This window comes from Calliopsis andreniformis, unplaced genomic scaffold (genome assembly GCF_051401765.1).
Source record: "Calliopsis andreniformis isolate RMS-2024a unplaced genomic scaffold, iyCalAndr_principal scaffold0004, whole genome shotgun sequence".
Taxonomy (NCBI): domain Eukaryota; kingdom Metazoa; phylum Arthropoda; class Insecta; order Hymenoptera; family Andrenidae; genus Calliopsis; species Calliopsis andreniformis.
In genome coordinates, this window is record NW_027480424.1 from 14,450,742 (window position 1) to 14,464,094 (window position 13,353).

The following is a 13,353-nucleotide window of genomic DNA, read 5'->3' on the forward strand; positions in this document are numbered from 1 at the left end:
ACATTCACACTGGTTGAAATTATTAGTTTAATACGATGGAAAAGCTGTTGCATCTTTATTGTATTTTATGCTTCTGGCGTTGACTTCTAAGGCCCTAACTATTCGATCTGGTGGAGCAACGCCCTAGGGTGAAGCCTAGGTTGCCCGGAACATAGAAATGGCCATAACTTTCACACTGGATGCTATTATTCGTTCTATACGATGGAAAAACTGTTACATTTATATTGTACCTTATGCTTCTGGCGTTGACTTCTTAGGCCCTAGCAATTCGATCTGGTGGAACAACGCCCTAGAGTGAAGCCTAGGTTGCCTGGAACGTACAAATGACCATCACTTTCACAAGGGTTGCAATTATTCCTGTTATGGGATGGAAAGACTGTTTTTTTTTATTGTATTTTCTGCTTTAGGCGTTGACTTCTGAGGCCGTAGCTATTCGTTGTGGTGGAAGAACGCCATTGAGTGAAGCCTAGGTGGCCCGGAACGTAGAAATGACCATAACTTTCATACTGGTTGCAATTATTCGTTTTATATGATGGAAGAACTGTTGTATTTATATTGTATTTTATGCTGCTGGCGTTCATTTCTTAGGCCCTAACTATTCAATCTGTTGGAGCAACGCCCTAGGGTGAAGCCTAGGTTGTCCGGAACGTAGAAATGACGTTAACTTTCGTACTGGTTGCAATTACTCGATTTATACGATTGAAAAACTGTTGTATTTATATTGTATTTTATGCTTCTGGCGTTGACTTCTTATGCCCTAACTATTCCATCTGGTGGAACAACGCCCTATGGTAAAGCCTAGGTTGCCCGGAACGCATAAATGACCATAACTTTCACACCGGTAGCAATTATTTGTTTTATACGGTGGAAAAACTCTTCTATTTATTTTGTATTTTATGCTTCGGGCGTTGACTTCTAAGGCCCTAAATATTCAATCTGTTGAAGCAACGCCCTAGGGTGATGCGTAGGTTGCTCGGAATGTAGAAATGACCGTAACATTCACACTGGTTGAAATTATTAGTTTAATACGATGGAAAAGCTGTTGCATCTTTATTGTATTTTATGCTTCTGGCGTTGACTTCAAAGGCCCTAACTATTCGATCTGGTGGAGCAACGCCCTAGGGTGAAGCCTAGGTTGCCCGGAACATAGAAATGACCATCACTTTCAAACTGGTTGCAATTAATCCTTTTATACGATGGAAAAACTGTTGTATTTATATTTTGTTTTATGCTTCTGGCGTTCACTTCTTAGGCCCTAACTATTCGATCTGGTGGAACAACGCCCTAGAGTGAAGCCTAGGTTGCCTGGAACGTACAAATGACCGTCGCTTTCACACGGGTTGCAATTATTCCTGTTATAGGACGGAAAGACTGTTGTATTTTTATTGTATTTTATGCTTCAGGCGTTGACTTCTGAGGCCGTTGCCATTCGATGTAGTGGAAGAACGCAATAGAGTGAAGCCTAGGTTGCCCGGAACGTAGAAATGACCATAACTTTCGTACTGGTTGCAATTATTCGTTTTATACGATGGAAAGACTGTTGTATTCATATTGTATTTTATGCTTCTGGCGTTGACTTCTAGTGCACTAACTATTCGATCTGGTGGATCAACGCCCTAGAGTGAAGCCTAGGTTGCTCGGAATGTAGAAATGACCATAACATTCACACTGGTTGAAATTATTCGTTTAATACGATGGAAAAGCTGTTGCATCTTTATTGTATTTTATGATTCTGGCGTTGACTTCTAAGGCCCTAACTATTCGATCTGGTGGAGCAACGCCCTAGAGTGAAGCCTAGGTTGCCCGGAACGTAGAAATGACGTTAACTTTCATACTGGTTGCAATTATTCGTTTTATACGATGGAAAAACAGTTCTATTTATTTTGTATTTTATGCTTCGGCCGTTGACTTCTAAGGCACTAACTATTCGATCTGTTGGAGCAACGCCCTAGGGTGTAGCCTAGGGTGCCCGGAAAGTAGAAATGACCACAACTTTCATACTGGTTGCAATTACTCGTTTTATATGATGGAAAAACTGTTGTATTCATTTTGTATTTTATGCTTCGGGCGTTGACTTCTAAGGCCCTAACTGTTTGATCTGGTGGAGCAACGCCCTAGAGTGAAGCCTAGGTTGCCCGGGACGTAGAAATGACCATCACTTTCAAACTGGTTGCAATTATTCCTGTTATATGATGGAAAAACTGTTGTATTTTTATTGCATTTTATGCTTCGGGCATTGACTTCTAAGGCCCTAACAATTCAAACTGCTGGAGCAACGCCCTATGATGTAGCCTAGGTTGCCCGGAAAGTAGAAATGACCATAACTTTCATACTGGTTGCAATTATTCGTTTTATATGATGGAAAAACTGTTGTATCTATATTGCATTTTATGCTGCTGGCGTTCACTTCTTAGGCCCTAACTATTCGATCTGGTGGAACAACGCCCTGTGGTGAACCCTAGGTTGCCCGGAACGTAGAAATAACCATAACTTTCACACTGGTTGCTATTATTCGTTCTATACGATGGAAAAACTGTTATATTTAATTTGTATTTTATGCTTCGGGCGTTGACTTCTAAGGAACTAACTGTTTGATCTGGTGGAGCAACGCCCTAGAGTGAAGCCTAGGTTGCCCGGAACGTAGAAATGGCCATAACTTTCACACTGGATGCTATTATTCGTTCTATACGATGGAAAAACTGTTACATTTATATTGTATCTTATGCTTCTGGCGTTGACTTCTTAGGCCCTAGCAATTCGATCTGGTGGAGCAACGCTCTAGAGTGAAGCCTAGGTTGCCCGGAACGTAGAAACGACCTTCACTTTCAAACTGGTTGCAATTATTCGTTTTATACGATGGAAAAACTGTTGTGTTTATATTGCATTTTATGCTTCCGGCGTTGACTTCTAAGGCCCTAACTATTCAATCTGTTCTAGCAACGCCCTAGGGTGAAGCCTAGGTTGTCCGGAACGTAGAAATGACGTTAACTTTCGTACTGGTTGCAATTACTCGTTTTATACGATTGAAAAACTGTTGTATTTATATTGTATTTTATGCTTCTGGCGTTGACTTCTTATGCCCTAACTATTCCATCTGGTGGAACAACGCCCTATGGTAAAGCCTAGGTTGCCCGGAACGCATAAATGACCATAACTTTCACACCGGTAGCAATTATTTGTTTTATACGATGGAAAAACTCTTCTATTTATTTTGTATTTTATGCTTCGGGCGTTGACTTCTAAGGCCCTAAATATTCAATCTGTTGAAGCAACGCCCTAGGGTGATGCCTAGGTTGCTCGGAATGTAGAAATGACCGTAACATTCACACTGGTTGAAATTATTAGTTTAATACGATGGAAAAGCTGTTGCATCTTTATTGTATTTTATGCTTCTGGCGTTGACTTCTAAGGCCCTAACTATTCGATCTGGTGGAGCAACGCCCTAGGGTGAAGCCTAGGTTGCCCGGAACATAGAAATGACCATCACTTTCAAACTGGTTGCAATTAATCCTTTTATACGATGGAAAAACTGTTGTATTTATATTGTATTTTATGCTTCTGGCGTTCACTTCTTAGGCCCTAACTATTCGATCTGGTGGAACAACGCCCTAGAGTGAAGCCTAGGTTTCCTGGAACGTACAAATGACCGTCGCTTTCACACGGGTTGCAATTATTCCTGTTATAGGACGGAAAGACTGTTGTATTTTTATTGTATTTTATGCTTCAGGCGTTGACTTCTGATGCCGTTGCCATTCGATGTAGTGGAAGAACGCAATAGAGTGAAGCCTAGGTTGCCCGGAACGTAGAAATGACCATAACTTTCATACTGGTTGCAATTATTCGTTTTATACGATGGAAAGACTGTTGTATTCATATTGTATTTTATGCTTCTGGCGTTGACTTCTAATGCACTAACTATTCGATCTGGTGGATCAACGCCCTAGAGTGAAGCCTAGGTTGCTCGGAATGTAGAAATGACCATAACATTCACACTGGTTGTAATTATTCGTTAAATACGATGGAAAAGCTGTTGCATCTTTATTGTATTATATGATTCTGGCGTTGACTTCTAAGGCCCTAACTATTCGATCTGGTGGAGCAACGCCCAAGAGTGAAGCCTAGGTTGCCCGGAACGTAGAAATGACGTTAACTTTCATACTGGTTGCAATTATTCGTTTTATACGATGGAAAAACAGTTCTACTTATTTTGTATTTTATGCTTCGGCCGTTGACTTCTAAGGCACTAACTATTCGATCTGTTGGAGCAACGCCCTAGGGTGTAGCCTAGGGTGCCCGGAAAGTAGAAATGACCACAACTTTCATACTGGTTGCAATTACTCGTTTTATATGATGGAAAAACTGTTGTATTTATTTTGTATTTTATGCTTCGGGCGTTGACTTCTAAGGCTCTAACTGTTTGATCTGGTGGAGCAACGCCCTAGAGTGAAGCCTAGGTTGCCCGGAACGTAGAAATGGCCATAACTTTCACACTGGATGCTATTATTCGTTCTATACGATGGAAAAACTGTTACATTTATATTGTATCTTATGCTTCTGGCGTTGACTTCTTAGGCCCTAGCAATTCGATCTGGTGGAACAACGCCCTAGAGTGAAGCCTAGGTTGCCTGGAACGTACAAATGACCATCACTTTCACAAGGGTTGCAATTATTCCTGTTATGGGATGGAAAGACTGTTTTTTTTTATTGTATTTTCTGCTTTAGGCGTTGACTTCTGAGGCCGTAGCTATTCGTTGTGGTGGAAGAACGCCATTGAGTGAAGCCTAGGTGGCCCGGAACGTAGAAATGACCATAACTTTCATACTGGTTGCAATTATTCGTTTTATATGATGGAAGAACTGTTGTATTTATATTGTATTTTATGCTGCTGGCGTTCATTTCTTAGGCCCTAACTATTCAATCTGTTGGAGCAACGCCCTAGGGTGAAGCCTAGGTTGTCCGGAACGTAGAAATGACGTTAACTTTCGTACTGGTTGCAATTACTCGATTTATACGATTGAAAAACTGTTGTATTTATATTGTATTTTATGCTTCTGGCGTTGACTTCTTATGCCCTAACTATTCCATCTGGTGGAACAACGCCCTATGGTAAAGCCTAGGTTGGCCGGAACGCATAAATGACCATAACTTTCACACCGGTAGCAATTATTTGTTTTATACGGTGGAAAAACTCTTCTATTTATTTTGTATTTTATGCTTCGGGCGTTGACTTCTAAGGCCCTAAATATTCAATCTGTTGAAGCAACGCCCTAGGGTGATGCGTAGGTTGCTCGGAATGTAGAAATGACCGTAACATTCACACTGGTTGAAATTATTAGTTTAATACGATGGAAAAGCTGTTGCATCTTTATTGTATTTTATGCTTCTGGCGTTGACTTCTAAGGCCCTAACTATTCGATCTGGTGGAGCAACGCCCTAGGGTGAAGCCTAGGTTGCCCGGAACATAGAAATGACCATCACTTTCAAACTGGTTGCAATTAATCCTTTTATACGATGGAAAAACTGTTGTATTTATATTTTGTTTTATGCTTCTGGCGTTCACTTCTTAGGCCCTAACTATTCGATCTGGTGGAACAACGCCCTAGAGTGAAGCCTAGGTTGCCTGGAACGTACAAATGACCGTCGCTTTCACACGGGTTGCAATTATTCCTGTTATAGGACGGAAAGACTGTTGTATTTTTATTGTATTTTATGCTTCAGGCGTTGACTTCTGAGGCCGTTGCCATTCGATGTAGTGGAAGAACGCAATAGAGTGAAGCCTAGGTTGCCCGGAACGTAGAAATGACCATAACTTTCATACTGGTTGCAATTATTCGTTTTATACGATGGAAAGACTGTTGTATTCATATTGTATTTTATGCTTCTGGCGTTGACTTCTAATGCACTAACTATTCGATCTGGTGGATGAACGCCCTAGAGTGAAGCCTAGGTTGCTCGGAATGTAGAAATGACCATAACATTCACACTGGTTGAAATTATTCGTTTAATACGATGGAAAAGCTGTTGCATCTTTATTGTATTTTATGATTCTGGCGTTGACTTCTAAGGCCCTAACTATTCGATCTGGTGGAGCAACGCCCTAGAGTGAAGCCTAGGTTGCCCGGAACGTAGAAATGACGTTAACTTTCATACTGGTTGCAATTATTCGTTTTATACGATGGAAAAACAGTTCTATTTATTTTGTATTTTATGCTTCGGCCGTTGACTTCTAAGGCACTAACTATTCGATCTGTTGGAGCAACGCCCTAGGGTGTAGCCTAGGGTGCCCGGAAAGTAGAAATGACCACAACTTTCATACTGGTTGCAATTACTCGTTTTATATGATGGAAAAACTGTTGTATTCATTTTGTATTTTATGCTTCGGGCGTTGACTTCTAAGGCCCTAACTGTTTGATCTGGTGGAGCAACGCCCTAGAGTGAAGCCTAGGTTGCCCGGGACGTAGAAATGACCATCACTTTCAAACTGGTTGCAATCATTCCTGTTATATGATGGAAAAACTGTTGTATTTTTATTGCATTTTATGCTTCGGGCATTGACTTCTAAGGCCCTAACAATTCAAACTGCTGGAGCAACGCCCTATGATGTAGCCTAGGTTGCCCGGAAAGTAGAAATGACCATAACTTTCATACTGGTTGCAATTATTCGTTTTATATGATGGAAAAACTGTTGTATCTATATTGCATTTTATGCTGCTGGCGTTCACTTCTTAGGCCCTAACTATTCGATCTGGTGGAACAACGCCCTGTGGTGAACCCTAGGTTGCCCGGAACGTAGAAATAACCATAACTTTCACACTGGTTGCTATTATTCGTTCTATACGATGGAAAAACTGTTATATTTAATTTGTATTTTATGCTTCGGGCGTTGACTTCTAAGGAACTAACTGTTTGATCTGGTGGAGCAACGCCCTAGAGTGAAGCCTAGGTTGCCCGGAACGTAGAAATGGCCATAACTTTCACACTGGATGCTATTATTCGTTCTATACGATGGAAAAACTGTTACATTTATATTGTATCTTATGCTTCTGGCGTTGACTTCTTAGGCCCTAGCAATTCGATCTGGTGGAACAACGCCCTAGAGTGAAGCCTAGGTTGCCTGGAACGTACAAATGACCATCACTTTCACAAGGGTTGCAATTATTCCTGTTATGGGATGGAAAGACTGTTTTTTTTTATTGTATTTTCTGCTTTAGGCGTTGACTTCTGAGGCCGTAGCTATTCGTTGTGGTGGAACAACGCCATTGAGTGAAGCCTAGGTTGCCCGGAACGTAGAAATGACCATAACTTTCATACTGGTTGCAATTATTCGTTTTATATGATGGAAGAACTGTTGTATTTATATTGTATTTTATGCTGCTGGCGTTCATTTCTTAGGCCCTAACTATTCAATCTGTTGGAGCAACGCCCTAGGGTGAAGCCTAGGTTGTCCGGAACGTAGAAATGACGTTAACTTTCGTACTGGTTGCAATTACTCGATTTATACGATTGAAAAACTGTTGTATTTATATTGTATTTTATGCTTCTGGCGTTGACTTCTTATGCCCTAACTATTCCATCTGGTGGAACAACGCCCTATGGTAAAGCCTAGGTTGCCCGGAACGCATAAATGACCATAACTTTCACACCGGTAGCAATTATTTGTTTTATACGGTGGAAAAACTCTTCTATTTATTTTGTATTTTATGCTTCGGGCGTTGACTTCTAAGGCCCTAAATATTCAATCTGTTGAAGCAACGCCCTAGGGTGATGCGTAGGTTGCTCGGAATGTAGAAATGACCGTAACATTCAAACTGGTTGAAATTATTAGTTTAATACGATGGAAAAGCTGTTGCATCTTTATTGTATTTTATGCTTCTGGCGTTGACTTCTAAGGCCCTAACTATTCGATCTGGTGGAGCAACGCCCTAGGGTGAAGCCTAGGTTGCCCGGAACATAGAAATGACCATCACTTTCAAACTGGTTGCAATTAATCCTTTTATACGATGGAAAAACTGTTGTATTTATATTGTGTTTTATGCTTCTGGCGTTCACTTCTTAGGCCCTAACTATTCGATCTGGTGGAACAACGCCCTAGAGTGAAGCCTAGGTTGCCTGGAACGTACAAATGACCGTCGCTTTCACACGGGTTGCAATTATTCCTGTTATAGGACGGAAAGACTGTTGTATTTTTATTGTATTTTATGCTTCAGGCGCTGACTTCTGAGGCCGTTGCCATTCGATGTAGTGGAAGAACGCAATAGAGTGAAGCCTAGGTTGCCCGGAACGTAGAAATGACCATAACTTTCATACTGGTTGCAATTATTCGTTTTATACGATGGAAAGACTGTTGTATTCATATTGTATTTTATGCTTCTGGCGTTGACTTCTAATGCACTAACTATTCGATCTGGTGGATCAACGCCCTAGAGTGAAGCCTAGGTTGCTCGGAATGTAGAAATGACCATAACATTCACACTGGTTGAAATTATTCGTTTAATACGATGGAAAAGCTGTTGCATCTTTATTGTATTTTATGATTCTGGCGTTGACTTCTAAGGCCCTAACTATTCGATCTGGTGGAGCAACGCCCTAGAGTGAAGCCTAGGTTGCCCGGAACGTAGAAATGACGTTAACTTTCATACTGGTTGCAATTATTCGTTTTATACGATGGAAAAACAGTTCTATTTATTTTGTATTTTATGCTTCGGCCGTTGACTTCTAAGGCACTAACTATTCGATCTGTTGGAGCAACGCCCTAGGGTGTAGCCTAGGGTGCCCGGAAAGTAGAAATGACCACAACTTTCATACTGGTTGCAATTACTCGTTTTATATGATGGAAAAACTGTTGTATTCATTTTGTATTTTATGCTTCGGGCGTTGACTTCTAAGGCCCTAACTGTTTGATCTGGTGGAGCAACGCCCTAGAGTGAAGCCTAGGTTGCCCGGGACGTAGAAATGACCATCACTTTCAAACTGGTTGCAATTATTCCTGTTATATGATGGAAAAACTGTTGTATTTTTATTGCATTTTATGCTTCGGGCATTGACTTCTAAGGCCCTAACAATTCAAACTGCTGGAGCAACGCCCTATGATGTAGCCTAGGTTGCCCGGAAAGTAGAAATGACCATAACTTTCATACTGGTTGCAATTATTCGTTTTATATGATGGAAAAACTGTTGTATCTATATTGCATTTTATGCTGCTGGCGTTCACTTCTTAGGCCCTAACTATTCGATCTGGTGGAACAACGCCCTGTGGTGAACCCTAGGTTGCCCGGAACGTAGAAATAACCATAACTTTCACACTGGTTGCTATTATTCGTTCTATACGATGGAAAAACTGTTATATTTAATTTGTATTTTATGCTTCGGGCGTTGACTTCTAAGGAACTAACTGTTTGATCTGGTGGAGCAACGCCCTAGAGTGAAGCCTAGGTTGCCCGGAACGTAGAAATGGCCATAACTTTCACACTGGATGCTATTATTCGTTCTATACGATGGAAAAACTGTTACATTTATATTGTATCTTATGCTTCTGGCGTTGACTTCTTAGGCCCTAGCAATTCGATCTGGTGGAACAACGCCCTAGAGTGAAGCCTAGGTTGCCTGGAACGTACAAATGACCGTCGCTTTCACACGGGTTGCAATTATTCCTGTTATAGGACGGAAAGACTGTTGTATTTTTATTGTATTTTATGCTTCAGGCGCTGACTTCTGAGGCCGTTGCCATTCGATGTAGTGGAAGAACGCAATAGAGTGAAGCCTAGGTTGCCCGGAACGTAGAAATGACCATAACTTTCATACTGGTTGCAATTATTCGTTTTATACGATGGAAAGACTGTTGTATTCATATTGTATTTTATGCTTCTGGCGTTGACTTCTAATGCACTAACTATTCGATCTGGTGGATCAACGCCCTAGAGTGAAGCCTAGGTTGCTCGGAATGTAGAAATGACCATAACATTCACACTGGTTGAAATTATTCGTTTAATACGATGGAAAAGCTGTTGCATCTTTATTGTATTTTATGATTCTGGCGTTGACTTCTAAGGCCCTAACTATTCGATCTGGTGGAGCAACGCCCTAGAGTGAAGCCTAGGTTGCCCGGAACGTAGAAATGACGTTAACTTTCATACTGGTTGCAATTATTCGTTTTATACGATGGAAAAACAGTTCTATTTATTTTGTATTTTATGCTTCGGCCGTTGACTTCTAAGGCACTAACTATTCAAACTGCTGGAGCAACGCCCTATGATGTAGCCTAGGTTGCCCGGAAAGTAGAAATGACCATAACTTTCATACTGGTTGCAATTATTCGTTTTATATGATGGAAAAACTGTTGTATCTATATTGCATTTTATTCTGCTGGCGTTCACTTCTTAGGCCCTAACTATTCGATCTGGTGGAACAACGCCCTGTGGTGAACCCTAGGTTGCCCGGAACGTAGAAATAACCATAACTTTCACACTGGTTGCTATTATTCGTTCTATACGATGGAAAAACTGTTATATTTAATTTGTATTTTATGCTTCGGGCGTTGACTTCTAAGGAACTAACTGTTTGATCTGGTGGAGCAACGCCCTAGAGTGAAGCCTAGGTTGCACGGAACGTAGAAATGACCATAACTTTCACACTGGATGCTATTATTCGTTCTATACGATGGAAAAATTGTTATATTTATATTGTATCTTATGCTTCTGGCGTTGACTTCTTAGGCCCTAACAATTCTATCTGGTGGAACAACGCCCTAGAGTGAAGCCTAGGTTGCCTGGAACGTACAAATGACCATCACTTCCACACGGGTTGCAACTATTCCTGTTATAGGATGGAAAGACTGTTGTATTTTTATCGTATTTTATGCTTCAGGCGTTGACTTCTGAGGCCGTTGCTATTCGATGTGGTGGAAGAACGCCATAGAGTGAAGCCTAGGTTGCCCGGAACGTAGAAATGACCATAACTTTCATACTGGTTGCAATTATTCGTTTTATATGATGTAAAAACTGTTGGATTTATATTGCATTTTATGCTTCTGGCGTTGCCTTCGAATGCCCTAACTGTTCGATCTGGTGGAACAACGCCCTAGAGTGAAGCCTGGGTTACCCGGAACGTAGAAATGACCAGTACTTTCACACTGTTTGCAATTATTCCTGCTATACGATGGAAAAACTGTTGCATCTTTATTGAATTTTATGCTTCTGGCGTTGACTTCTAAGGCCCTAACTATTCTCTCTGGACGATCAACGCCCTAGAGTGTAGCCTAGGTTGCCTGGAACGTACAAATGACCATAACATTCACACTGGTTGTAATTATTCGTTTTATATGATGGAAAAACTGTTATATTTATATTGTATTTTATGCTTCTGGCGTTGATTTCTTAGGCCCGAACTATTCAATCTGGTGGAACAACGCCCTAGAGTGAGGCCTAGGTTGCCCGGAACGTAGAAATGACCATCACTTCCATACAGGTAGCAATTATTCGTTTTATACGATGGAAAAACTGTTGTGTTTATATTGTATTTTATGCTTCTGGCGTTGACTTCTAAGGCACTAACTATTCGATCTGGTGGCGCAACGCCCTAGAGTAAAGCCTAGGTTGCCTGGAACGTACAAATGACCATAACATTCACACTGGTTGAAATTATTCGTTTTATATGATGGAAAAACTGTTGCATCTTTATTGTATTTTATGCTTCTGGCGTCGACTTCTAAGGCCCCAACTATTCGATCTGGTGGAGCAACGCTCTAGAGTGAAGCCTAGGTTGCCCGGAACGTAGAAATGACGTTAACTTTCGTACTGGTTGCAATTACTCGTTTTATACGATTGAAAAACTGTTGTATTTATATTGTATTTTATGCTTCTGGCGTTGACTTCTTATGCCCTAACTATTCCATCTGGTGGAACAACGCCCTATGGTAAAGCCTAGGTTGCCCGGAACGCATAAATGACCATAACTTTCACACCGGTAGCAATTATTTGTTTTATACGATGGAAAAACTCTTCTATTTATTTTGTATTTTATGCTTCGGGCGTTGACTTCTAAGGCCCTAAATATTCAATCTGTTGAAGCAACGCCCTAGGGTGATGCCTAGGTTGCTCGGAATGTAGAAATGACCGTAACATTCACACTGGTTGAAATTATTAGTTTAATACGATGGAAAAGCTGTTGCATCTTTATTGTATTTTATGCTTCTGGCGTTGACTTCTAAGGCCCTAACTATTCGATCTGGTGGAGCAACGCCCTAGGGTGAAGCCTAGGTTGCCCGGAACATAGAAATGACCATCACTTTCAAACTGGTTGCAATTAATCCTTTTATACGATGGAAAAACTGTTGTATTTATATTGTATTTTATGCTTCTGGCGTTCACTTCTTAGGCCCTAACTATTCGATCTGGTGGAACAACGCCCTAGAGTGAATCCTAGGTTGCCTGGAACGTACAAATGACCGTCGCTTTCACACGGGTTGCAATTATTCCTGTTATAGGACGGAAAGACTGTTGTATTTTTATTGTATTTTATGCTTCAGGCGTTGACTTCTGAGGCCGTTGCCATTCGATGTAGTGGAAGAACGCAATAGAGTGAAGCCTAGGTTGCCCGGAACGTAGAAATGACCATAACTTTCATACTGGTTGCAATTATTCGTTTTATACGATGGAAAGACTGTTGTATTCATATTGTATTTTATGCTTCTGGCGTTGACTTCTAATGCACTAACGATTCGATCTGGTGGATCAACGCCCTAGAGTGAAGCCTAGGTTGCTCGGAATGTAGAAATGACCATAACATTCACACTGGTTGAAATTATTCGTTTAATACGATGGAAAAGCTGTTGCATCTTTATTGTATTTTATGATTCTGGCGTTGACTTCTAAGGCCCTAACTATTCGATCTGGTGGAGCAACGCCCTAGAGTGAAGCCTAGGTTGCCCGGAACGTAGAAATGACGTTAACTTTCATACTGGTTGCAATTATTCGTTTTATACGATGGAAAAACAGTTCTATTTATTTTGTATTTTATGCTTCGGCCGTTGACTTCTAAGGCACTAACTATTCGATCTGTTGGAGCAACGCCCTATGATGTAGCCTAGGTTGCCCGGAAAGTAGAAATGACCATAACTTTCATACTGGTTGCAATTATTCGTTTTATATGATGGAAAAACTGTTGTATCTATATTGCATTTTATGCTGCTGGCGTTCACTTCTTAGGCCCTAACTATTCGATCTGGTGGAACAACGCCCTGTGGTGAACCCTAGGTTGCCCGGAACGTAGAAATAACCATAACTTTCACACTGGTTGCTATTATTCGTTTTATACGATGGAAAAACTGTTATATTTAATTTGTATTTTATGCTTCGG